Raw genomic sequence first — 25,570 nt, forward strand, 5'->3', positions numbered from 1 at the left:
CCTGTCTGGATAGATCATTAAACAATCCAAATGCAGGGAGCCCAGAATAAGGAGAGTCTTTAATCCTGTATAGCTTAATGTAATGCCTAGATACATCCCAGGGTATAGTAAGCAGATAATCAAAAACTAGTGGTAAAGTCCCTGGAGGGATGGGAAACGATATGAAAGTATTAAACTTTACCACAGGGGAAACCCCGGATACTGTGTTAAACATTAGGGACACCCAAATCAAAAGGCCAAGGCCCTGATCTTGAGGCTTGCTCTTGTGAAGCTTGTGTATGTAGCAGAGAAGCTTAGACTACAAAGAGGGATGCCTAAGAATCACCTCTGGAGAAACTCTTTTGTTGCTCAGATGTGGCCTCTCTCTCTGTCTCTCAGCCCAACTCTGCAAGTGAAACCATTGCCCTCCCCTCATGTGGGAAATGCATCCAGGGATGAAAGTCTGCCTGGCGGCATGGAAGATGATGCCCAGGGATGAGCCTGGCCCTGACCCTGTGGGATCAACAATACCATCCTGGCCAAAAGAGGGAAAAGAATTGCAACAAATAAGGTAACAGTAGCTAAGAAAGTTCAAATAGATTTGAGAGGCTAATCTGGAGGTCACTCTTATGCATGCTTCAGTTAGACATTGCTACTATCATAACTTCCCAAACCCCAACCAAACTATTCCACCCAATCCTAAAGAATATCTAGGGCATTATATAAGATTCCACAAAGGTTCCATGCACTATGGTAACTTTCTGGAAACCTACAACCCCTAGATGGGTCCCTGGACCAAATAAGTCCTGAAATGCAAAGGGGCCAGCCTTGCCAGAGCATCAACTAGTTCCATCCCCTCTATTCCATATTATTGAGAGCCCCTTCTAACATGAGAAACTTAGAATGGGCATAGCCCAAATATCCCTAAAAAGTGGGAGAAAGGTCAAAGCTGATGGTGGAGTTATACAGAGAAGTTAGAGTTTAACAATGAGTATAACTGCTGAATCATTATATTATTTCTTTTAGTGTCCAATATCTTAGAGCAGCTAGAAGTAAAGACCTAAAATTGTGGAATGGTAACCCACACCAAACTCTGAAATGTGTTCTAAAACAATTGTTGTGATGTGCTTTGAAATTTATTGATTTTTTTTTGGTGTATATATTATTTTTCACAAAAAAGAAAAAAGTAGATTGTGGTGATAAATATATATATATATATTCCTTCTAGCTTCCAGTAATCTAGAGTAGCTAGAAGGAAAAATATTAGATGATAGATGGTAGGCATGACAAACTCTGGGATGTCTTCTGTAACTACTTGTTGAAGAGTCCTTTGAAAAATTATTGCTTTTGTTCTTTTTTGCTTGGTATGTATGTTATATAATACAATAAAAAATTTTTAAAGGAAAAGAAGAAAAAGAGGAGTATAACAGAAAAGAGAGGATTTAACAAATGAATATGATTGCTGAAACAATATATTGATATTTCTTTTGGTCTCCAGTGCCTTGGAGCAGCTAGAAAAAAAAAATGAAAAATCATGGAACTGTAACCCATACCAAACATTAAAGTCTATGCTATATCTACCTGTTAGAACATTCTTGAAAATTTATTGCTTTTTTGTGTATATATTTCACAATTTAAGAAAAGTAAAAAAAAAAAAAATGAAATGAAAAATTCTGATCAGTTGAAAAGAAGCCATGTAGAAGTCTAGAATAAGTTGAACTAAATGTCAAAAAAACAGATAGAGAACAAAGACATCCGGCAAGAAAATCCTAGGTAAAAGAATGAAAACAATCTCTACAATAAACTAATGAAGGAAATCAAATGCCTAGATGCCAGCAAAGAATAATGAGTCATAGTAGGAAAATCAAAGCTACAGCCCCGTTAAAGGAACAAACCAACACTTCAGTTGAGATATAGGAGTTGAAACATCTAATTCACAATGTTTGAACAGATGTGGAAAATCTCATCAAAAATCAAATCAATGAGTTGAGGGAGGACATAAAGCAGGTATTGGGCAAACAAAAAGAAGAAACTCAAAGTTTGAAATAACAAATCACAGAACTTATGGGAATGAAAGGCACAATAGAAGAGATGAAAGAAAAAAAACAATGGAAACCTACAATGATAGATTTGAAGAGGCAGAAGAAAGGATTAGTGAACTATAGGGCTGGACATCTGAAATTTGACACACAAAACAAAATATAGGGAAAAGAATGGAAAAATATGAACAAAGTCTCAGGGAATTGAATGAAAACATGTAGCACTTGAATATACCTATTGTGGGTACTCCAGAAGCAGAAGAGAAGGGAAAAGAAAGAGAAAGACTAATGGAGGAAATTATCACTGAAAATTTCCCTTCTCTAATAAACAACAGAAAATTACAGATCCAGGAAGTTCAGTGAGCCCCAAACAGAATACATCCAACTAGACATACTCCAAGACACTTTCTAATTAGGTTGTCAGATGTCAAATACAAAGAGATAATTTTGAAAGCAGCAAGAGAAAAGCAATCCATCACATACAAAGAAATCCCAATAAGACTATGTGTGGATTTCTCAGCAGAAACCAGGGAGTCGAGAAGTCAGTGGCATGATGTAGTTAAGATTCTAAAAGAGGAGAATTGCTAACCAAGAATTCCATATCCAGCAAAATTGTCCTCAAAAATGAGGGGGAGGGGCAGTGCGATGGTGGCTCAGCAGCTGAATTCTCACCTGCCATGCCAGCGGCCAGGAGTCAATTCCCAGTGTCTGCCATGCAAAAAAAAAAAAAGAGGAGGAGATTAAAACATTTTCAGACAAACAATCACTGAGAGAATTTGTAACCAAGAGACTGGTTCAGCAAGAAATACTAAAGGGAGCACTACAGGCAGATGGGAAATGGCAGGAGAGAGAGGTTTGGAGAAGAGTGTAGAAATGAAGACTTTCAGTAAAGGTAAAAAGAGAAAAAAAATAGATATGACATATAAAATCCAAAGGCAAAATGTCAGAAAAAAGTGCTGCCTTTATAGTAATAACATTAAATATTAATTTACTAAACTCCCTAATCAAAAAAACATGATTGGCAGAATGGATTAAAAAACAGGGCCCATCTATGTGCTGTCTACAGGAGATTCATTTTAAATCTAAGGACAAAAAGAGGTTGGAAGTGAAAGGTTGGAAAAAGATATCTCATGCAAACAACAATCAGAAAAGAGCAGGAGTAGCTATACTAATATCGGACAAATTAGATTTCAAATGTAAAACAATTAGAAGAGACAAAGAAGGACATTATATATTAATAAAAGGAACAATTCAATAAAAATAAATAGCAATCATAAATATTTATGCACCAAGCCGGAGTGCTCCAAAATACATGAGGCATACACTGAAACACTGAAGGGAGAAATAGATACCTCTACCATGATAGCTGGAGACTTCAACTCCCCACTGTCTTCAATGAATAGAACAACTAGACAGAGGATCAATAGAGAAACAGAGAATTTGATTAATACAATAAATGAACTAGATTTAACAGACATTTATAGAACATTACACCCCACAACAGCAGGATACAAATTTTTCTCAAGTGCTCATGGATCATTCTCAAGGATAGATCATATGCTGGGTCACAAAGCAAGCCTCATAAATTCAAAAAGACTGAAATAATACAAAACGCTTTCACAGATCATAATGGAATGAAGCTGAAAATCAATAACAGGCAGAGACCCAGAAAATTTACAAATATATCTAAGCCAAACAACACATTTTTGAACAACCAGTAGGTCAAGGAAGAAATTACAAGAGAAATCAGTAAATATCTTAAGGCAAAGAAAATGAAAACACAACATATCAAAATTAATAGGATGTAGCAAAGGCAGTTTTAAGAGGGAAATTCATTGCCTTAAATGCTTATACAAAAAAGAAGAGAGAGCAAAAAACAAGGTATTAACTGTTCACTTGGAAAAACTAGAGAAAGAACAGCAAACTAACCCCAAAGCAGAAAAAAAAAGGAAACAAATAACAAAGATCAGAGCAAAAATAAATGAAATTGAGAACATGAAAACAATCAAGAAAATCAACAAAACCGGAAGTTGGTTCTTTTAGAAAATCAATAAAATTGATGGACACTTAGCTAGGTTCACAAAAAAGAAGAGTGGATGCAAATAAATAAAATCAGAAATAGAAGAGGAGATATAACCACTGACCCCACAGAAATAAAGGAGGTAATGAGAAGATACTATGAGCAACTACATGCTAATAAACTAGACAACATAGATGAAATGGACAACTTCCTAGAAAAGCATAATGGCCAACATTGACTCGAGAGCAAATAGATGACCTCAACAAACCAATCGCAAATAGAGATTGAATCAGTCATCAATAAGCTCACAAAAAAGAAATGTCCAGGACCACATGGCTTCAAATGTGAATTCTACCAAGCATTCAAGAAAGATTTATTACCAATCCTGCTCAAAATCTTCAAAAAAATTGAAGAGGAGGGAAAGCTACCTAACTCATTCAATGAAGCCAACATCACCCTCATACCAAAGCCAGATATAGATACTGCAAGAAAAGAAAATTACACAACAATCTAATGAATATAGATGCAAAAAATTCTCAACATAATACTTGCAAATTGAACCCAGCACCATATTAAAATAATTATAAACCATATCCAAGTGGAATTTACTCCAGGTATGCAAAGAAGGTTCAAAATAAGAAAATCAATTAATGTAAAACACCATATCAACAAACCCAAGCAGAAAAACCACATGATCATCTCGATTGATGTAGAAAAGGCATTTGAAAAGATTCAACATCCTTTCTTGATGAAAACACTTCAAAGAATAGGAATAGATGGGAACTTCCTCAACATGATAAAGGGAATATATGAAAAACCCACAGCTAACGTCATCCTTAATGGGGAAATACTGAAAGCTCCCCCCTAAGATCAAGAACAAGACAAGCAAATAGTACAACCACTGTGGAAGGCAGTTTTGCAGTCCCTCAGGAAGCTAAATATAGAATTGCCATATGATCTGGCAATAACATTGTTAGGTATCTACTCAGAGGACATGAGGGCAAGGACACAAATGGACATTTGCACAACAATGTTTATAGCAGCATTATTTACAGTTGCAAAGAGATTGGAAACAGCCAAAATGTCCATCAAGACGAGTGGCTAAGCAAACTGTGGTATAAACATATGATGGAATATTATGCATCTGTAAAACAGAATAAAGTTATGAAGTATGTAACAACATGGATGGACCTTAAGGACATTATGTTGAGTGAGATTAGCCAGAAACAAAAGGACAAATACTGTATGGTCTCACTGATATGAACTGACATTAGTGAATAAACTTGGAGAACTTCATGGGTAACAGAGACCATCAGAAGACAGAAATAGGATAAGATATTGGGTAGTTGGAGCTGAAGAGATATAGATTGCGCAACAGGACTGATTGTAAAAACTCAGAAATGCATAGCACACTACCTAACTGTAATACGATTATGTTAAAACACTGAATGAAGCTGAGGGTGAGAATGATAGAGGGAAGGGCTGGGTGCACAAATGAAATCAGAAAGATAGATGATAAAGACTGAGATGGTATAATCTAGGAATGCATAGAATGTATAATGATAGTAACTAAATGTACAAATTTAAAACTGTTTTTGCATAAGGAAGAACAAAGGAATGTCATTACTGCAGGGTGTTCAAAATAGATGGTAATTAATATTTTAAAATTTTTAAATTTAATTTAATTTAATTTAATGTGTGAGACTAAAGCAAAAAAATGTGTATTTGGTACAAAATTTATATTTTGACTAGTGCATTTCCTAATATAACTTATGTACACAGCTTAATTGAACACCATAAGTACATGGAACCTTGAATAAGACATGAGATTTTGTAGGTTTGTCCAGAGTGATGCCCCAATAAACTCCAGAGTGATTTGAACACTGAATAAAAAAGTACTTGCAAAGTCCCCTTCAGAGAATGGTGAGAAAGGGGGAAAATTCAACTTCCCCAAGTTGAATTCTTGTGATATTCTCACAAGCAATGTGGACAACCAAAGCAATAGACTGAGCCCCCAATCCTGGGGTTTCTTCATATTAAACTTAACCCACAAAGGATAGGTCAAGCCTACTTAAAATTAGGCATAGGAGTCACCCCCAAGAGAAACTCTTTTGTTGCTCAGATGTGGCCTCTCTCTCCAGCCAACACAACAAGCAAACTCACTGCCCTCCCCCTGACTACGTGGGACATGACTCCCAGGGGTGTGGACCTTCCTGGCAACGTGGGACAGAAATCCTAGATTGAGCTGAGACTCAGCATCAAGGGATTGAGAAAACCTTCTTGAACAAAAAGGGGAAGAGTGAAAAGAGACAAAATAAACTGTGAATGGCTGAGAGATTCCAAACAGAGTCAAGAGGTTATCCTGGAGGTTATCTTATTCACTAAATAGATTTCACCTTGTTAGTCAAGATGTAATGGGGGGCTGGAGGGAACTGCCTGAAAATGTAGAGCTGTGTTCCAATAGCCATGTTTCTTGAAGATGATTGTATAATGATACAGCTTTCACAATGTGACTGTGTGATTGTGAAAAACTTGTGTCTGATGCTCCTTTTAGCTACCTTCCCAACAGACGAGTAAAACATATGGAATAAAAATGAATAATAGGTCTTTTTATTTCTTTTTCTGAATGAATGCAAATGTTCTAAGAAATGATGGATATGCAATTAGATGATGATATTGTGAATTACTGATTATCTATGTTAATGTATTTTGTTCGTTAATTTTTTTAATTAATAAATAATTTTTGAAAAAATAAATAAATAATAGGGGTAACAAATGTTAACATAAATTTAGATTGAAATGCTCGTGATCAATGAAAAGGAGGGGTGAGGGGTATAGTATGTATGATTTTTTTCTGCTGTTTTTTTATTTTTCTGAATTGATGCAACTGTTCTAAGACATTTCTTAGATGAATATGCAACTATGTGATGATATTGTGAATTATTGATTATATACATAGAATGAAATGATCATAAGTTAAGGTGTTTGTGTTTGTTGCTATATTTTTTTAAAAATTAAATTAAATTTAAAAAAAGAACAAGACAAGGATGTCCACTGTCACTACAGTTATTCAAAATTGTGCTGGAAGATCAAGCCAGAGCAATTAAACAAGAAACATAAATAAAAGGCATCTAAATTAGAAAGGAAGAAGTAAAACTCTCACTGTTTGCAGATGACATGATACGATATGTCAAAAATTCTGAACAATCCACAGCAAAGCTACTATAGCTGATAAATGAGTACAGCAAAGTGGCAGATTAGAAGATCAATACCCCCAAATCACTAGTGTTGCTATACACTAGTAATAAGCAATCTGAGGAGGATATCAAGGGAAAAAATCCATTTACAATAGCAGCAAAGGGAATAAAATAATTAAGAAGAAATTTAACTAAGGACACAAAAGGCCTATACACAGAAAATTACAGGAAATTGCTAAAAGAAATCATGGAAGACCTAAATAAATGGAAGGGCATATCGTGTTCATGGACTAGAAGACTAAAAATAGTTTAGATGTCAATTGTACCCAAATTGATGTACAGATTCAATGCAATACCAATTAAAATCCCCAAAACTTACTTTGCAAAAAGAGAAAAACCAATAACCAAATTTATTTGGAAGGACAGCATGCCCCAAATAGCTAAAAATATCTTGAGAAAGAAAAATGAAGTGGGAGGTCTCACACTACCAGACCTTAAAGAATGTTGTGAAGCTACAGTGGTAAAAACACCATGGTACTGGCATAAAGACAGATATACTGACCAATGGAATCTAATAGAGTGTTCAGACATAGACCCTCTCATCTGTGGACTTCTGATAAGGTAACAAGCCAACCTACCTGGGACAGAACAGTCTCTTCAATAAGTGGTGCCTAGAGAACTGAATATCCACATGCAAAAGAATGAAAGAGGATCCATATCTCACACCCTATATAAAAATTCACTCAAAATGGATCAAAGACCTAAACATTAGATCAAAGACCATAAAACTGTTAGAAGAAAATGTAAGGAAATATCTTATAAATTTTGTAATAGGAGGCAGTTTCCCAGACCTTACACCAAAAGCATGAGCTTTGAATAAATAAATAAACAGGAACTCCTTAAAATTAAACACTTTTGTGCATCAAAGAAATTCAAGTAAGTAAAAAGACAGCGTACACAATGGGAGATAATATTTGGAAATGATATATTAGATAAAGGTCTAGTATCCAAAATATATAAAGATATATTCATATATCTTTATATTTTATATATCTTTGTGTTGAGTTGTGTTCAACCCAACACAAAAAGACAGACAACCCAATTACAAAATGGACAAAACACACTAACAGACACTTCTCAGAAGAGGAAATACAAATGGCTAAAAGGCACATGAAAAGATGCTAAACTTCCCTGGCTATTAGGGAAATGCAAATCAAAATCACAATGAGATATCATCTGACATGCACTAGAATGGCCATTACCCAAAAAACAGAAAACGACAAATGCTGGAGAGGATGTGGAGAAAGAGGCACACTTAACTACTGTTGGTGGGAATGTAAAATATTATAACCACTCTGGAAGAGAGTTTGGTGGTTCCTCAGGAAGCTAAGTATAGAATTGCCACATGATCCAGCAATCCCATTGCTAGGTATCTATTCAGAGGACATTAAAGCAAGAACACAAATGGACATTTGCACACCAATGTTTATAGCAGCATTATTTATAATTGCCAAGAGATGGAAACAGCCCAAATGTCCACCAACAGATGAGTGGCTATACAAGCTGTGGTATATACATATGATGGAATATTATGCAGCTGTAAGACAGAATAAAGTCATGAAGTATATAACAACATGGATGAAACTTGCAGACATTATGCTGAATGAAATTAGCCAGAAACAAAAGGACAAATAATGTATAGTCTCACTAATATTAACTAACATTTAATGAGTGACCTTGGAGAATTGAAGTTAAGAACACAGGTAAACAGAAGATAGAAATAGGGTAGAGATTGGACAATTGGTGTGAAGAAATACAGATTGTGCAACAGAACTGATTGTAAAAATTCAGAAATGATAGCACAATACTACCTAACTGTAGCACAATAATATAAGTACACTGAATGAAGGTGAATGTGACTATGATGTCCAGAGAAGGGCTGGGAGCATGTATGAAACCAGAAGGAAAGTTAGGGGATAAAGACTAAGATGTATAATTTAGGAAAACCTAGAGTGTACAATGATGATGATTAAATGTACAAATTAAAAAATGTTTTTGAATGAGGGAGAACAACTGAAAGTCAAAATTACAGAGTGTTGAAAACAGATGGTATATGGGAAAAAGTACAATCAATGTAAGCTATGCTCTATAGTCAACAGTAACATTGCTATATGCTTCCACAGGAGGTAGCAAAGCATTATGCCTAAACTAAATGACAACAGGCAGAGGGATTCAGAATGGGGTATGATTTCTTTGTGGAAGAAAAGGAAATGTCTTCAGATATAGTATAGTGGTGAAGTCACATCTAAACGGTTAGGTGGATTGCATGATGCATGTGCTGGTTTGAACGGATGTATGTCCCCTAGAAAAGCCATGTTTTAATCTAATCCCATTTCGTAAAGGCAGAATAATCCCTATTCAATACTGTATGTTTGAATCTGTAATTAGATCATTTTCCTGGAGATGTAACCCAACCGAAAGCAGCTGTTAAACTGGATTGGGGGAAATGTGTCTCCACCCATTTGGGTTGGTCTTGATTAGTTTCTGGAGTCCTATACAAGAGGGGACATTTTGGAGAATCAAAGAGATTCAGAGAGAGTGGAGCAGAACAACATAGCCATGAGAAGCAGAGTCTACCAGCCAGTGACCTTTGGAGATGAAGAAGGAAAATGTCTCCCAGGAAGCTTTATGAAATAGGAAGCCAGGAGAAGAAGCTAGCAGATGATGCCATGTTTGCCATGTGCCCTTCCAGATGAGAGAGGAACCCTGACCGTGTTCACCATGTGCCTTTCCAGATGAGAGAGAAACTGACTGTGTTCACCATGGGCCTTCTCACTTGAGAGAGAAATCCTGAACTTCATCGGCCTTCTTGAACCAACATATCTTTCCCTGGACGCCTTTGATTGGACATTTCTATACACTTGTTGTAATTGGGACATTTTCTCAGCCTTAGAACTGTAAACTAGCAACTTATTAGATTCCCCTTTTTAAAGGCCATTCCGTTTCTGGTATATAGCATTCCCACAGCTAGCAAACTAAAAGAATGTGTGAATAAAACTTTAAAAATTTAAAAAAAGAAAAAAAAACTCATACATCCCATATGCCTTATTCCTCCCTCTCATTTTTTAAAATAGTTTATTGATAAACAACAAACACAAACATTCTTAACATACAAGTATTCCATACATTGTGTACAATCAGTGGCTCACAATATTATCACATAGTTGTTTATTCATCACCATGATCATTTCTTAGAACATTTGCATCACTCCAGAAAAAGAAAAAAAAAAAACATACATACCATACCCCTTACTCCTCCCTCTCCTCGACCACTAATACTTCCATCTACCCAATATATTTAAATCTTTGTTCCCCCTATTATTTATTTATATATTTTTAATCCATATTTTTTACTCATCTGTCCATACCCTAGATAAAGGGAGCATCAGACACAAGGTTTTCACAATCACACAGTCACATTGTAAATTTTATATCTTCATGCCATCATCATCAAGAAACAAGTCTACTGGAACTCAGCTCTACCATTTCAGGTACTTCCCTTTAGCCATTCAAACACACCCTAAATTGAAAAAGGTTATCTATATAATGCATAAGCATAACCTCTGGATAACCTCTTGATGCTGTTTGAAGTCTCTCAGCCACTGACACTCTATTTTTTTTTCATTTCCCTCTACCCCTTTTTGGTCAAGAAGGTTTTCTCAAACCCCTAATGCTGGGTCCCAGCTCATCCCGGGATTTCTGTCCCATGTAGCCAGTGAGATTTATACCCTGGGAGTCATGTCCCACTTAGTGGGGAGGGCATTGGGTTCATTTGCTGTTTTTGGCTTAGAGACAGATGCCACATCTGAGCAACAGAAGAGGTTCTCTGGGGTTGACTCTTTGGCCAATTTTTTTTTTTTATAAGAACATCTTTTATTAATTGCTCCAATGTCTGTGTCTCCTCTGGTTTGTTTGTTTTTGTTTTTTTTTTTTACATGGGCAGGCACCAGGAATCGAACCCGGGTCCTCTGGCATGGCAAGCATTCTTGCCTGCTGAGCCACCATGGCCCTGGCCAATTTTAAGTAGGAGAAGCTAAGCCTTCCTAAGTTTTCAACTTTTTTAAAAAACAGTTCCTGTATGGGGTACTGCTCATTCTCATAGCTTCAGAGCTGTGACTCTGAGTCTCAGGTGTCACATAAATACCTGAAGTTTCTGAGAAAGACCAGGTTATAAGCAAAAAGCTCAGTATCTCAGAATTTAAAATCAACAATTACAGCTCCTTTCCAGTACCCATGTTTCTTGAAGATGATTGAATAATGATAAAGCTTTCACAATGTGACTGTGTGATTGTGAAAACCTTGTGTCTGATGCTCCATTTATCTACCTTGTCAACAAACAAGTAGAATATATGGAAAAAAATAAATAATAGGGGGAACAAATGTTAAAATAAATTTAGTTTGAAATGCTAGTGATCACTGAAAGTGAGGGGTAAGGGGTATGGTAGGTATAATTTTTTTTTTCTGTTTTCATTTTATTTCTTTTTCTATTGTCTTTTTATTTCTTTTTCTGAATGGATGCAAATGTTCTAAGAAACGAATATGCAACTAAGTGATGATATTGTGAATTACTGATTATCTATGTTAATTTTTATTTCATTTATTGATTTTTTTAACTAATTAAAAAAAACCCAGTTATACCTCCTGAATATATGCGACTGCTGTAAGAGCTTACAATCTAGGACACTTTACAATAAGCTCCAACCTGATAACCTACACTCTCAACTTACTTCACCAAATTTTGTATGATAGTTATTCCATATAATTGAGGCATGATAATATTCATCTTTTTGTTCCTGATATTTCATTCAACATACAGCTCTTAAGGTTCATTCACCTAGTTGCATGCCTTCTTGTGGTGGCTCAGAAGTTCATTGTACCCTTAGGCCACCTCCATTCACTGTGGATCATTGTGGATCATGATCACTGCCACCAGAAACACCACTGTGCAAATGTCCATTCATATCCCCATACTCAGTTCCTCCAGGTATATACTGAGGAACATCTCTCCCTCTCATTGACCCACAGTATTTCAATCTACCCAGTTTTTATGCTTTTTCTCCTTCTATTGTTTTGCGCTATTTTATTTTGAGGCAGAAAATTTTTCTAGTTTTACAGGTCCATCAATGGAGAGGATTTTTCCCTAGGATGGATCATACCAAGAGTTTCAATTAAACCTGATTTCAGTGATTTAGAAGATGGTATTTTGGACTTAAAATTGATAACACAATGCATTAAAACTTTGGGGGATTGGCACAAGTAAAGAAATTGAATCAGTCATTCAAAAGCTTCCCACAAAGAAAAGTCCAGGACCAGACGGCTTCACATGTGAATTCTACCAAACATTTCAGAAAGAATTAGTACCAACCCTGCTCAAACTCTTCAGAAAAATTGAAGTGGAGGGAAAGCTACCTAATTCATTCTATGAAGCCGACATCACCCTCATACCAAAACCAGGCAAAGATATTACAAAAAAAGAAAACTACAGACCAATCTCTCTAATGAATATAGATGCAAAAATCCTCAACAAAATTCTAGCAAATCGAATCCAGCCACACATTAAAAGAATTATGCGTCATGACCAAGTAGGATTCATCCCAGGTATGCAAGGATGGTTCAACATAAGAAAATCAATTAATGTAATACACCATATCAACAAATCAAAGCAAAAAAATCACATGATCATCTCAATTGATGCAGAGAAGGCATTTGACAAGATTCAACATCCTTTCCTGTTGAAAACACTCCAAAAAATAGGAATACAAGGGAACTTCCTTAAAATGATAGAGGGAATATATGAAAAACCCACAGCTAATATCATCCTCAATGGGAAAAAATTGAAAACTTTCCCCCTAAGATCAGGAACAAGACAAGGATGTCCACTATCACCACTATTATTCAACATTGTGTTGGAGGTTCTAGCCAGAGCAATTAGACAAGAAAAAGAAATACAAGGCATCAAAATTGGAAACGAAGTAGTAAAACTATCACTGTTTGCAGACGATATGATACTATACGTCGAAAACCCGGAAAAATCCACAACAAAACTACTAGAGCTAATAAATGAGTACAGCAAAGTAGCAGGTTACAAGATCAACATTCAAAAATCTGTAGCATTTCTATACACTAGCAATGAACAAGCTGAGGGGGAAATCAAGAAACGAATCCCATTTACAATTGCAACTAAAAGAATAAAATACTTAGGAATAAATTTAACTAAAGAGACAAAAGACCTATACAAAGAAAACTACAAAAAACTGTTAAAAGAAATCACAGAAGACCTAAATAGATGGAAGGGCATACCGTGTTCATGGATTGGAAGACTAAATATAGTTAAGATGTCAATCCTACCTAAATTGATTTATACATTCAACACAATATCAATCAAAATCCTGACAACTTATTTTTCAGAAATAGAAAAACCAATAAGCAAATTTATCTGGAAGGGCAGGGTGCTCAGAATTGCTAAAAGTATCTTGAGGAAAAAAAACAAAGCTGGAGGTCTCACGCTGCCTGACTTTAAGGCATATTATGAAGCCACAGTGGTCAAAACAGCATGGTACTGGCATAAAGATAGATATATCGACCAATGGAATCGAATAGAGTGCTCAGATATAGACCCTCTCATCTATGGACATTTGATCTTTGATAAGGCAGTCAAGCCAACTCACCTGGGACAGAACAGTCTCTTCAATAAATGGTGCCTAGAGAACTGGATATCCATACGCAAAAAGAATGAAAGAGGACCCCGTATCTCACACCCTATACAAAAGTTAACTCAAAATGGATCAAAGATCTAAACATTAGGTCTTAAGACCATAAAACAGTTAGAGGAAAATGTAGGGAGATATCTTAGGAATCTTACAATTGGAGGCGGTTTTATGGACCTTAAACCTAAAGCAAGAGCACTGAAGAAAGAAATAAATAAATGGGAGCTCCTCAAAATTAAACACTTTTGTGCATCAAAGAACTTCATCAAGAAAGTAGAAAGACAGCCTACACGATGGGAGACAATATTTGGAAACGACATATCAGATAAAGGTCTGGTATCCAGAATTTATAAAGAGATTGTTCAACTCAACAACAAAAAGACAGCCAATCCAATTACAAAATGGGAAAAAGACTTGAACAGACACCTCTCAGAAGAGGAAATACAAATGGCCAAAAGGCACATGAAGAGATGCTCAATTTCCCTGGCCATTAGAGAAATGCAAATCAAAACCACAATGAGATATCATCTCACACCCACCAGAATGGCCATTATCAACAAAACAGAAAATGACAAGTGCTGGAGAGGATGCGGAGAAAGAGGCACACTTATCCACTGTTGGTGGGAATGTCAAATGGTGCAACCACTGTGAAAGGCAGTTTGGCAGTTCCTCAAAAAACTGAATATAGAATTGCCATACGACCCAGCAATACCATTGCTAGGTATCTACTCAAAGGACTTAAGGGCCAAGACAAAAACGGACATTTGCACACCAATGTTTATAGCAGCATTATTTACAATTACAAAGAGATGGAAACAGCCAAAATGTCCATCAACAGACGAGTGGCTAAACAAACTGTGGTATATACATACGATGGAATATTATGCAGCTTTAAGACAGAATAGACTTATGAAGCATGTAATAACACGGATGGACCTAGAGAACATTATGCTGAGTGAGTCTAGCCAAAAACTAAAGGACAAATACTGTATGGTCCCACTGATGTGAACCGACATTCGAGAATAAACTTGGAATATGTCATTGGTAACAGAGACCATCAGGAGATAGAAATAGGGTAAGATAATGGGTAATTGGAGCTGAAGGGATACAGATGTGCAACAAGACTGGATACAAAAACTCAGAAATGGACAGCACAATACTACCTAATTGTAATGTAATTAGGTTAAAACACTGAATGAAGCTGCATCTGAGGTATAGTTTTTTTTTCTTCTTTTTTTCTTTTTTTTATTTATTTTTTTCTCTCTATTATCATTTTATTTCTTTTTCTGTTGTCTTTCTATTTCTTTTTCTAAATCAATGCAAATGTACTAAGAAACGATGAATATGCATCTATGTGATGGTATTAGGAATTACTGATTGTATATGTAGAATGGAATGATTTCTAAATGTTGTGTTAGTTAATTTTTTTAATTAATTAAAAAAAACTTTGGGGGATTGGGATGGAGATGGATGTATTTTGTATGTGGGAATGACATGAATTTTGGGGGGCCAGTGAGAGGAATATGATGGGTTAACTTGTGTCCCCCAGAAAGACATATTATAGTCCTAACCTATGGACCTATACATGTGGCCTTTTTTGGAAACAGGGTTTTTGAAACTGTTATTAATTAACATGAGGCCAAGCTGGAGTTGGCTGGGCCATAATCCAATGTGACTGGTGTCCTTACAAGAAGGGAGAATTGGACACAGACAGACAGATATAGGGAAGAAAGTCATGTGAAGATTGAGTCAGAGATTGAAGCACAAGGAATTGCTGGCAAAGCACTGGAAGCACAGAAGAGACTAGAAATGAATCTTCCCTATAGATTTTAGACTCCTAGCCTCCAGAGTTGAGACAATACATTTCTGTTATATTAAGCCATCCAGGTTGTGATACTATATTACAGCAGCCATAAGAAAATAACACACAAAGATATTATTGGACTTCAAGAGAGGGACATTTTTCATACTTTTATGGAATTGAAGATTATTTCAAGAGAATTAACTTCAGATTTGGATCTTGAAGGAATCAGTAAACATTAACTACACACACACACACACACACACACACACAAGATTAGATGCAAAAGAGGATCCAAGAAGGATGATTAGGGAGAGGTTGGGCTCACTTGTCTCCCAGAAAAACAACTAGGAGTCAGGCAGAAACTGTCCACAACAATGGATCTGGAGCTGTGGAGATCAGGGGAAGTGCTCTGCAGTAATCAGGAAAGTGTGAGACAAAGAGATGGAGAAGCTGTGGTGAGAGATTATGAGTAATCCTCCTCAGCCCCAGCTCCTGGTACCCATTCCCCACTCTCAAGGAAGAAAGCATCCAGTTCTCTGGTCTCTAGTGGACAGGCAACTCTAGACTGAAAGGGCAGTGGAGGTCCACTATCCCAAGAACAAAGTAGGACGTGATCTAGTTTTGGGCTTTGATTTTGACTGGCAAATTTGGACCTCTGGAACAAGTGGTCCCAACCTTCCCCACCTAGATAGGCTATGCCATTTCATGTGGCCAAGGGCTAAGAATAATCTGCATTCTGAAGGTTCAGGGACATAGATTGCCAAAGAGTGCCATCTATTGGTGGGTAAGGAAAGTACACTACTGGGAAGACATCTAAAAAGCTTTTGGGCAAAAAGGGCCATATACTTGGCAGGCTAGGAAAGTGCACCCCTGTGGAGTACAAATAAAGACTATTTGGGGTCTTTACCTAACCTTCTCACTGGGTCCCTGTGGAAATGTTGTGTGCCCCCTTTATTGGTCCCTGGCAGCATCCTTGGTTGGGTCATATTGATGAACCAAGTGTCAAAGAAGAGCATTAACAGAAACCCATCAACAGCAAAAAGCTTTGACAGGAAAGAGAATCTGACTTTCAAAGTAATAACCCAATGTCCATTTATCAGGAAAAAATGACAAGCCATAGCAAGAAACGGGAAGATATGGGCCCAAGGAACAAATAAAAAAGCCAGAGGAGATAGAGGCTCTGGAACAACTAATCAAAAATGTTCAAACAAATCTCCTAAGCCAATTCAAAGGATGACTGAAGAGATAAGGATATTAAGAAGACAATGGGTGGGCGGGCCGCGGTGGCTCAGCGGGCAAAGTGCTTGCCTGCTATGCCGGAGGACCTCGGTTCGATTCCCGGCCCCAGCCCATGTAACAAAAACGGAGAAACAGAATACAATAAAACAAGAAAATGTTTAAAGATGTTTCCCTTTCTTCCTTCCTTCCTTCCTTCTATCCTTCCTTCCTTCTCTCTGTCTTTCCTTTAAAAAAAAAAAAAAAAAAAAAAAAAGAAGACAATGGGTGAGCATGAAGAAGGATTTTCAAGCATACAAAGAAAAATAACAGACATTATGGGAATGAAGGGAAAAAATAGATGAAATTAAAAATACACTAGAGATACACAAGAGCAGATTTGAACAAGCAGAAAAAAGAGTCAGCAAGCTTGAAGACAAAGCATTTGAGTTCAATCAGACAAAAGAACAGATAGAGAAAAGAATGGGAAAAATTTATCAGGGTCTCTCAGAAATGACAGACAACATGAAATGCACAAGCATTTATATCATGGGTGTCCCAGGAGGAGAAGAAAATGGAAAGGGGGCAGAAGGAATATTTGAGGAAATAATGGCTGAGAACTTCCCAACTCTTATGAAAGGCATTGATATCCAGGTCAAAGAAGTGAAATATACTCCAAACTGAATAAATCTGAATAGACCTACTCCAAGACACATACTAATCAGTCTGTCAACTGCCAAAGATAAAGAGAATATTCTGAAAGCAGCAAAAGAAAAGTGATTCATTGCATACAAGGGATTCCTAATAAGCCTAAGTGACAATTTCTCATCAGAAACCATGGAGGCAAGAAGGGAGTGGTATGAATATTTCAGATATTGAAAGAAAAAAAGTTGCCAACCAAGTATTCTCCATCCCACAAAACTGCCCTTCGGAAATGAAGGAAACAAACAAGTCTCTACTCTCTGGATCAAGACAGCAGGCCCCATCAGCACCCTTCAGATCTACTGCACTGAACCATTTATGATGGTAGGGGATCCTCCTAAGGTGAGTATAAGGGTTAGGGACCACAGGGTGTCTAGCTTGAACAATTTGGTTGATGGCCCACAGGTCCTGTACCATCCTCCAACTGCCATCTGCTTTCTGGATGGGTAGAATGGGAGTACTGAAAGGAGATATACAATATTCCAAGAGCCCATCTCAAAGGAGACCTTCAAGGGTGGGCTAAAGTCCTTGCCTCTCCTTCAATGGGATGGGATAATGATTTAACAAACCACCTCTCCTTCCTTTTCATTTTAAATTTTATAGGGGAAAACTGTAAACCCACCCCTCCCCCGTTTCCTTCCCTCACCCATACTTTTTTTGGATGTCTTTTTCATCTTCTTCAGTAAGCAAGGCTATGAAAGCTTCTCTTTGACTAGCCTTTACCACCAGGTCCAGTACCACAGGTACTATCAGATCCCCTCTCAACAAGTTATTCCCAGCTTCTGGAATATACAGCAGGGGGCTTATAATTTGGTTATCTTCCCAACAAATATCAGTAGGCTTGAGAATGGGGACTTTAAATCCGTCCCCTTTTACCCCCAAAACTGTGATGGAGCTACCAGAAAATCCGATCCCCTTTGGTATGTGGTTCACAGAAGGTTGAACTGCCCTAGTTCTACCAAAAATGTAATTTCTTCCTGATATGGGCCCACCTTCAGATTTACTAAAGGCTCCTGATGAGCTCCTGAGATGAGGAGCCTCTGATCCCCCAGTTCTCAAATTTAAAAATGTTTTTGCATAAGGAAGAACAAAGGAATGTCAATACTGCAGGATGTTGAAAATAGATAGCAATTAATATTTTAAAACTTTAACTTATGTGTGAGACTAAAGCAAAAAAATGTTTATTTGATACAAAATTTATATTTTGACTAATATAATTAGTGCACTTCCTAATATAACTTATGTGGACAGCTTAATTGAATACCATAGTACATGGAATCTTGAGTAGGGCATGAGATTTTGTAGGTTTGTCCAGAGTGATGCCCCAATAAATCCCAGAGTGATTTTAACAGTGAATAAAAAAGTATTTGCAAAGTCCCCTTGGGGGAATGGTGAGAAAGGGGGAAAATTAAACTTTCTCAAGTGGAGAATTCCTGATATCCTCACAAGTAGTGGGGACAACCAAAGCAATAACCTGAGCCCCCAATCTTGGGGTTTGTTCTTATGAAACTTAACCCTGCAAAGAATAGGCTAAGCCTACTTAAAATTAGGCCCGAGAGTTACCCCCAAGACAACCTCTTTTGTTGTTCAGATGTGGCCTCTCTCTCTCTCTCTCTCTCTCTCTCTCTCTCTCTCTCTCTCTCTCTCAGCCAATGCACATGACAAGCAAACTCACTGTTTGTTTGGGCATGACTCCCAGGGGTGTGGACCTTCCTGGCAACATGGGACAGAAATCCTAGAATAAGCTGGGACTCAGAAAACCTTCTCAACCAAAAGGGGGAAGAGTAATATGAGGCAAAATAAAGTGTCAATAGCTGAGAAATTCCAAACAGAGTCGAGAGGTTATCCTGGAGGTTATTCTTGTGCATATTATAGATATCACCTTTTTAGTTAAGGTGTAATAGAGAGGCTGGAGGGGACTGACTGAAAATGTAGACCTGTGTTCCAGTAACCATGTTTCTTGAAGATGATTGTATAATGATATAGCTTTTGCAGTGTGACTGTGTGATTGTGAAAAGCCTATGTCTGATGCTCCTTTTATCTACCATATCAACAGACGAGTAAAACATATGGATTACAAATAAATAAATAACAGGGGGAACAAATGTTAAAATAAATTTAGTAGATTGAAATGGTAATGATCAATGAAAGGGAGGGGTAAGGGGTATGGTATATATGAATTTTTTTTCTTTTTTCTTTTTATTTCTTTTTCTGAATCGAAGCAAATGTTCTAGGAAATGATCATGATGAATATACAAGCGTGATGATATTGTGAGGTACTGATTATATATGTAGAATGGAATGATCATATGGTAAGAATGTTTGTGTTTGTATGTTGGTATGTTTAATAAATAAAATAAAATAAAATAAATGAAGGAGAGTTTAAGTTATTCACAAATAAACAGAAGCTGAGAGAGTTGGTTAACAAGAGACCTACCCTGCAAGAAATACCAAAAAGGGTCCTGTAGGCTGAATGAAATGAACAGAAAAGAGAGGCATGGGGTGAGTGTAGAAATGAAGAATATCAGTAAAGGTAATTAAAAGGGTATAAAGAGTGACAAAAACAAGTTACAGCACATAAAAGGCAAATGATAAAATAGTTCAAGTAAGTACTGCCATTATAGTAATAACATCAAATGTTAATGGATTAAACTCCCCAGTAAAAAGACATGGACTGACAGAATGGATTAAAAAATATATGAGACAGCTATTTGCTGTCTACAAAAGACTCAATTCAGACCTAAGCATATAAATAAATTGGAGTGAAAGGCTGGAAAAAGATATTCCATACAAACTGTAACCAGAAAAAAAGCTGGGGTAGTTATACTAAATATAAAAAATAGACTTGAAATGCAAAACTGTTAAAAGAGACAAAGAAGAACATAATATATTAATAAAAGCAGCAATGAACAAGAATAAATAACAGTCGTACAAATATATTCATCTAATCACGGTGCTCCAAAATACAGGAGCAAATACTGGCAAAACTGAAGGGAGAAATAGATATACATACAACAATAATTGGAGACTTCATTACATCACTCATATCAATAGATAGAACATCTAGACAATGAATCAAAAGGAAATAGAGAAGTTGAATAACTTGATAAATGAACTAAACCCAACAGACAATACAGGTCAAAGCATCCCCAAACAGTAGACTATACATTCTTATCCAGTGCACATGGAACATAGAACACATGTTAGGGTACAAGAGACATCTCAATAAATTTGAAAATATTAAAATCATGCCACATAACTTTTCCAATCACAATGGAATGAAGCTATAAATCAATAATAGAAGGTGTTCTAGTTTGCTAGCTGCCAGAATGCAACATACCAGAAATGGAATGGCTTTTAAAAAGAGAAATTTAATAAGTTGCTAGTTTACAGTTCTAAGGCCGAGAAAATGTTCAATTAAAACAAGTCTACAGAAATGTCCAATCAAAGGCATCCAGGGAAAGATACCTTGGTTCAAGAAGGCCAATGAAGTTTAGGGTTTCTCTCTCAGCTGAGAAGGCACATGGCGAACACAGTCAGAGTTTCTCTCCCATCTGGAAGGGCACATGGTGAACAGTCAGGGCTGCTCTCTCATCTGGAAGGGCACACGGTGAACACAGCATCATCTGTTAGCTTCTTTTCCTGGCTTCCTGTTTCATGAAGCTCCCCAGGAGGCATTTTCCTTCTTCATCTCCAAATGACTATCTGCTTCGTGGTGCTGCAACATTCTCTGCTCTCTCTGAATCTCCTTCATTCTCCAAGATGTTTCCTCTTTTATAGGACTCCAGAAACTTATCAAGATTCACCCAAATGAGTGGAGACACATCGTCACCTAATCCAGTTTAGCAACCACTCTTGATTACATCACATCTCTAAGGAGATGATCTAATTACAGTTTCAAACATACAATGCTGAATAGAGATTAGAAGAAATGGCTGCCTTTACAAAATGGGATTAGGATTAAAACATGGCTTTTCTAGGGTACATATGTCCTTTCAAACCACCACAGAAGGAAACTGGAAAATTCACAAATATATGGAAATTAAACAACACACTCTTAAATAACCAATGGGTTAAAGAAAAATTACAAGGAAAGTTTGGCAATACTTAGAGAAGGATGACAAAAAAGTCACAACATACCAAAATTTATGAGATGCAGTGAAGCTAGTGCTCAGGGGGAAACTTATAGCTATGAACATATATTTATAAATATAAAGAATGATCTCAAATCAATCGTTTAACTTCACTTTTTGAGGAACTAAAAATTGAAAAGCAAAGGAAACCCAAAATAAGAAGGAAGGAAATATTTAAGATTAGAGCAGAGATAAAAGAAATAGAGAATTTTAAAAAAATTGAGAGAATAAACAAAACAAAAAATTGATTCTTTGAATTTTAATGAATAAAATAGACAAACATCTAGCTAGACTGACAGAGAAAAAGAAGGGAAAAGATGCAAATAACTACAACCAACATAAAAAATGGTTTTACCAATACTGACCTCACTGAAATAAAAATGATTATAAGACAAAGAAAAAGAAAAAAAAGGATTATGAGCATATACTATGAACAGTTGTACACCAACAAATTAAATAATCTAAACAAAATGGAAAAATCCCTAGATATCCACAAAAGTAACTAAATGGACTAAAAAAGAAGTAGAAAACTTCAATAATCAAAAATTAAAGAAAAGTCCAGGACCACCAAATGGTTTGGCTGGTTAATTTTACAAAGCACTTAAAGAAGAATTAACACCCATTCTTCTCAAACTTTTCCAAGTAATTCAAAAGGTGGGAACAATTCCTAATTCCTTTATGAGACAAGTATGAGTCTAATAACAAAGCCTGGCAAAAACATCACAAGAAAATAAAATTATAGATCAATTTCATTAATGAAAATGAATGTAAGACGTGTCAACAAAATACTAGCAATCTGTACCCAACAGTCCATTAAGAATATTATTCACCATGACAAGTGGTGTTTATACCAGGAATGCAAGGGTGGTTCAAAATAACTTTAAAAAAAAACAAAAAACTCCTTCAAAGTAATTCACCACATGAATAGAATGAAGGCAAACAAACAAACACGATTATCACAACGGATGCAGAAAAGGCACTTGAAAATCTCCAGCAGATTTTCTAGATAAAAATACTCAGAAAACTAGGAATAGAAAGGAGATTTATTAACAGGGTAAAAGTAATTTATGGGAAACTAGCAGATAATATCATACTTAAAGCTTTCCCCTAACTTTGGGAACGAGACAAGGCTGCCCACTTTTACTACTGCAATTCAATATTGTAATAGAAGTTTTAGCCAGAGCAATTTGGGAAGGAAAAGAAATAAAAGGTATACAAATTGGAAAGGAAGAAGTAAAACTTTCATTATAGGCAGTTGACATGATATATTAAAAAATAGAAAGGGATCTTCAAGAAAACAATTAGAAATCATGAATAAGTTCAGAAAAGTGACAGGGTACAAAATCCACACATAAAATCAATTGTGTTCCTATACAGTAGTGTACTGGTTTGAAACTGTCATGTACCCTAGACAAAAGCCACATTCTTTTTTTTTGTGATCATTCCATTCTACATATATAATCAGTAATTCACAATATCATCACATAGCTGCAGATTCATCATCATGATCATTTCTTAGAACATTTGCATCAATTCAGAAAAAGAAACAAAAAGACAACAGAAAAATAAAACGAAAACAGAAAAAAAAAACCATACACACCATACCCCTTACTCCTCCCTTTCATTGGTCACTAGCATTTCAAACTAAATTTATTTTAACATTTGTTCCCCCTATTATTTATTTATTTATTTATTTATTTATTTTTATTATTTATTTTTATTCCATATGTTCTACTCTTCTGTTGACAAGGTAGATAAAAGTAGCATCAGACACAGGTTTTCACAATCACACGGTCACATTGTGAAAGCTATATCATTATTCAATCATCCTCAAGAAACATGGCTACTGGAACACAGCTCTACGTTTTCAGGCAGTTCCCTCCAGCCTCTCCATTACATCTTGGTTAACAAGGTGATGTCTACTTAATGCGTAAGAATAACCTCCAGGATAACCTCTCGACTCTGTTTAGAATCTCTCAGCCATTGCCACTTTGTCTCATTTCACTCTTCCCCCTTTTGATCGAGAAGGTTTTCTCAATCCCTTGATGCTAAATCTCAGCTCATTCTAGGGTTTTTCTCAATCCCTTGATGCTGAGTCTCAGCTCACTCTAGGATCTCTGTCCCACGTTGCCAGGAAGGTCCACACCCCTGGGAGTCATTTCCCACATAGAGAGGGGGAGGGTGTTAAGATTGCTTGTTGTGTTGACTGGAGAGAGGCCACATCTGAACAACAAAAGAGGCTCTCTTGGGGGTGACTCTTAGGCCTAAATTTTAAGTAGACTTGACCTATCCTTTTTGGGGTTAAGTTTCATATGAACACACCCCAAGACTGGGGGCTCAGCCTATAACTTTGGTTGTCCACACTGCTTGTGAGAATATCAGGAATTCAACTTGGGGAAATTGAATTTCTCCCCGTTCTCACCATTCCCCAAAGCAGGGTTTGCAAATACTTTTCCACTCATGATCGAATCACTCTGGGATTCATCGGGGCATCACTCCGGACAGATCAACAAAATCTCATGTCCTACCTGAGATTCCAAGTACCATAAGTTAAAATTTTAAAATATTAATTACCATCTATTTTCAGCACCCTGCAGTACTGACATTCCTTTGTTCTTCCTCATGCAAAACATTTTTAACATTTGTACATTTAGTCACTATCATTATACCTTCTGTGAAAAGTAATTTGATAGTTCCTCAAAAAGTTAAGCATAGAATTACCCTGTGGCCCAGTAACTCCACTTTTTTTTTTCAAAGAGAGAAAGAATCTATTATTACGTACATAGTAGGAGAGCAGATGGCCTAGCAGCCCAAAATCTGTCTCTCTGCGTTTAGGGGGTTCAAGATTTTTAAGGATCTTAGCAAAGGAGATAAGGTCATTTTGAATACCAATTGCAAAGCAGAAAAGGAGACAGTCCAGCAACTCCACTTTTAGGTATATGCCTCAAGGAATTAAAAGAAGGTTCTTAAACAGAAACTTGTATTACAATTTTATAGCAGCATTTTTCACAATAGCCAGAAGGTGGAAACAACAACCCATGTCCATTGGTAGATGGATGGATAGAAGAAGGTGGAAACAACAACCCATGTCCATTGGTAGATGGATGGATAGACAAAATGTCGTATATATATATATATATATATATATATATATATATATATATATACACAACAGAGTTTTATTCAGCCATAAAAAGGAATGAAGTTCTGAAAAATGCAAAATGGATGAAACTTGAAAAATTAAGGAATTTTTCAGTAAAAGAAAGCCAAACATAAAAAGGAAAAAATATTATATGTTTTCACTTATATAAAACATTTAGCGTAAGTAATTCAGAGAAACAGAAAAGTAGATTAAAGGTTTACCTGGAGCTGGAGGGAGGGAGAATGGGGGGTTATCGCGTGGAGGGTAGAAGATTTCTGTTTTGGGTGATGAAACAGTTTCGGTGATAGATTATGGTGATGGTAGCTCAACACTGTAAATGTAATTAATGGCTCTGAATTATACACTTAAGATGGTTAAAATGGCAAATATTAGGCTATATTCACATTATCACAATTTTTAAAACCTAGAACTATATGCCATTCACTTAAAGGTAAATTTCTCTGTATAAGTTTCAAAGCTAATTTTAATTAGAAGGTGCCAAAAAAATTAAAAAGATGAGGTAAAAAATTAGTGAATCTCAGGGTCTGGTGTCCTCATAAGAAGAGGAAAGA

At 36.3% G+C, this 25,570-nt stretch overlaps 1 protein-coding gene across 1 annotated transcript in view; it reads left to right on the forward strand.

Annotated features, from left to right (window-relative positions):
* MOB1B (MOB kinase activator 1B) overlaps positions 1 to 25,570 on the forward strand; it is a 160,305-nt gene that overhangs the window by 16,469 nt on the left and 118,266 nt on the right. The window contains exon 2 of the mRNA XM_077137058.1: positions 379 to 550. The gene's annotated coding sequence lies outside the window, so the exon portion shown is untranslated. The remainder of the gene's footprint in view (positions 1 to 378; positions 551 to 25,570) is intronic.

Source organism: Tamandua tetradactyla, chromosome 19, assembly GCF_023851605.1.
Source record: "Tamandua tetradactyla isolate mTamTet1 chromosome 19, mTamTet1.pri, whole genome shotgun sequence".
NCBI lineage: Eukaryota > Metazoa > Chordata > Mammalia > Pilosa > Myrmecophagidae > Tamandua > Tamandua tetradactyla.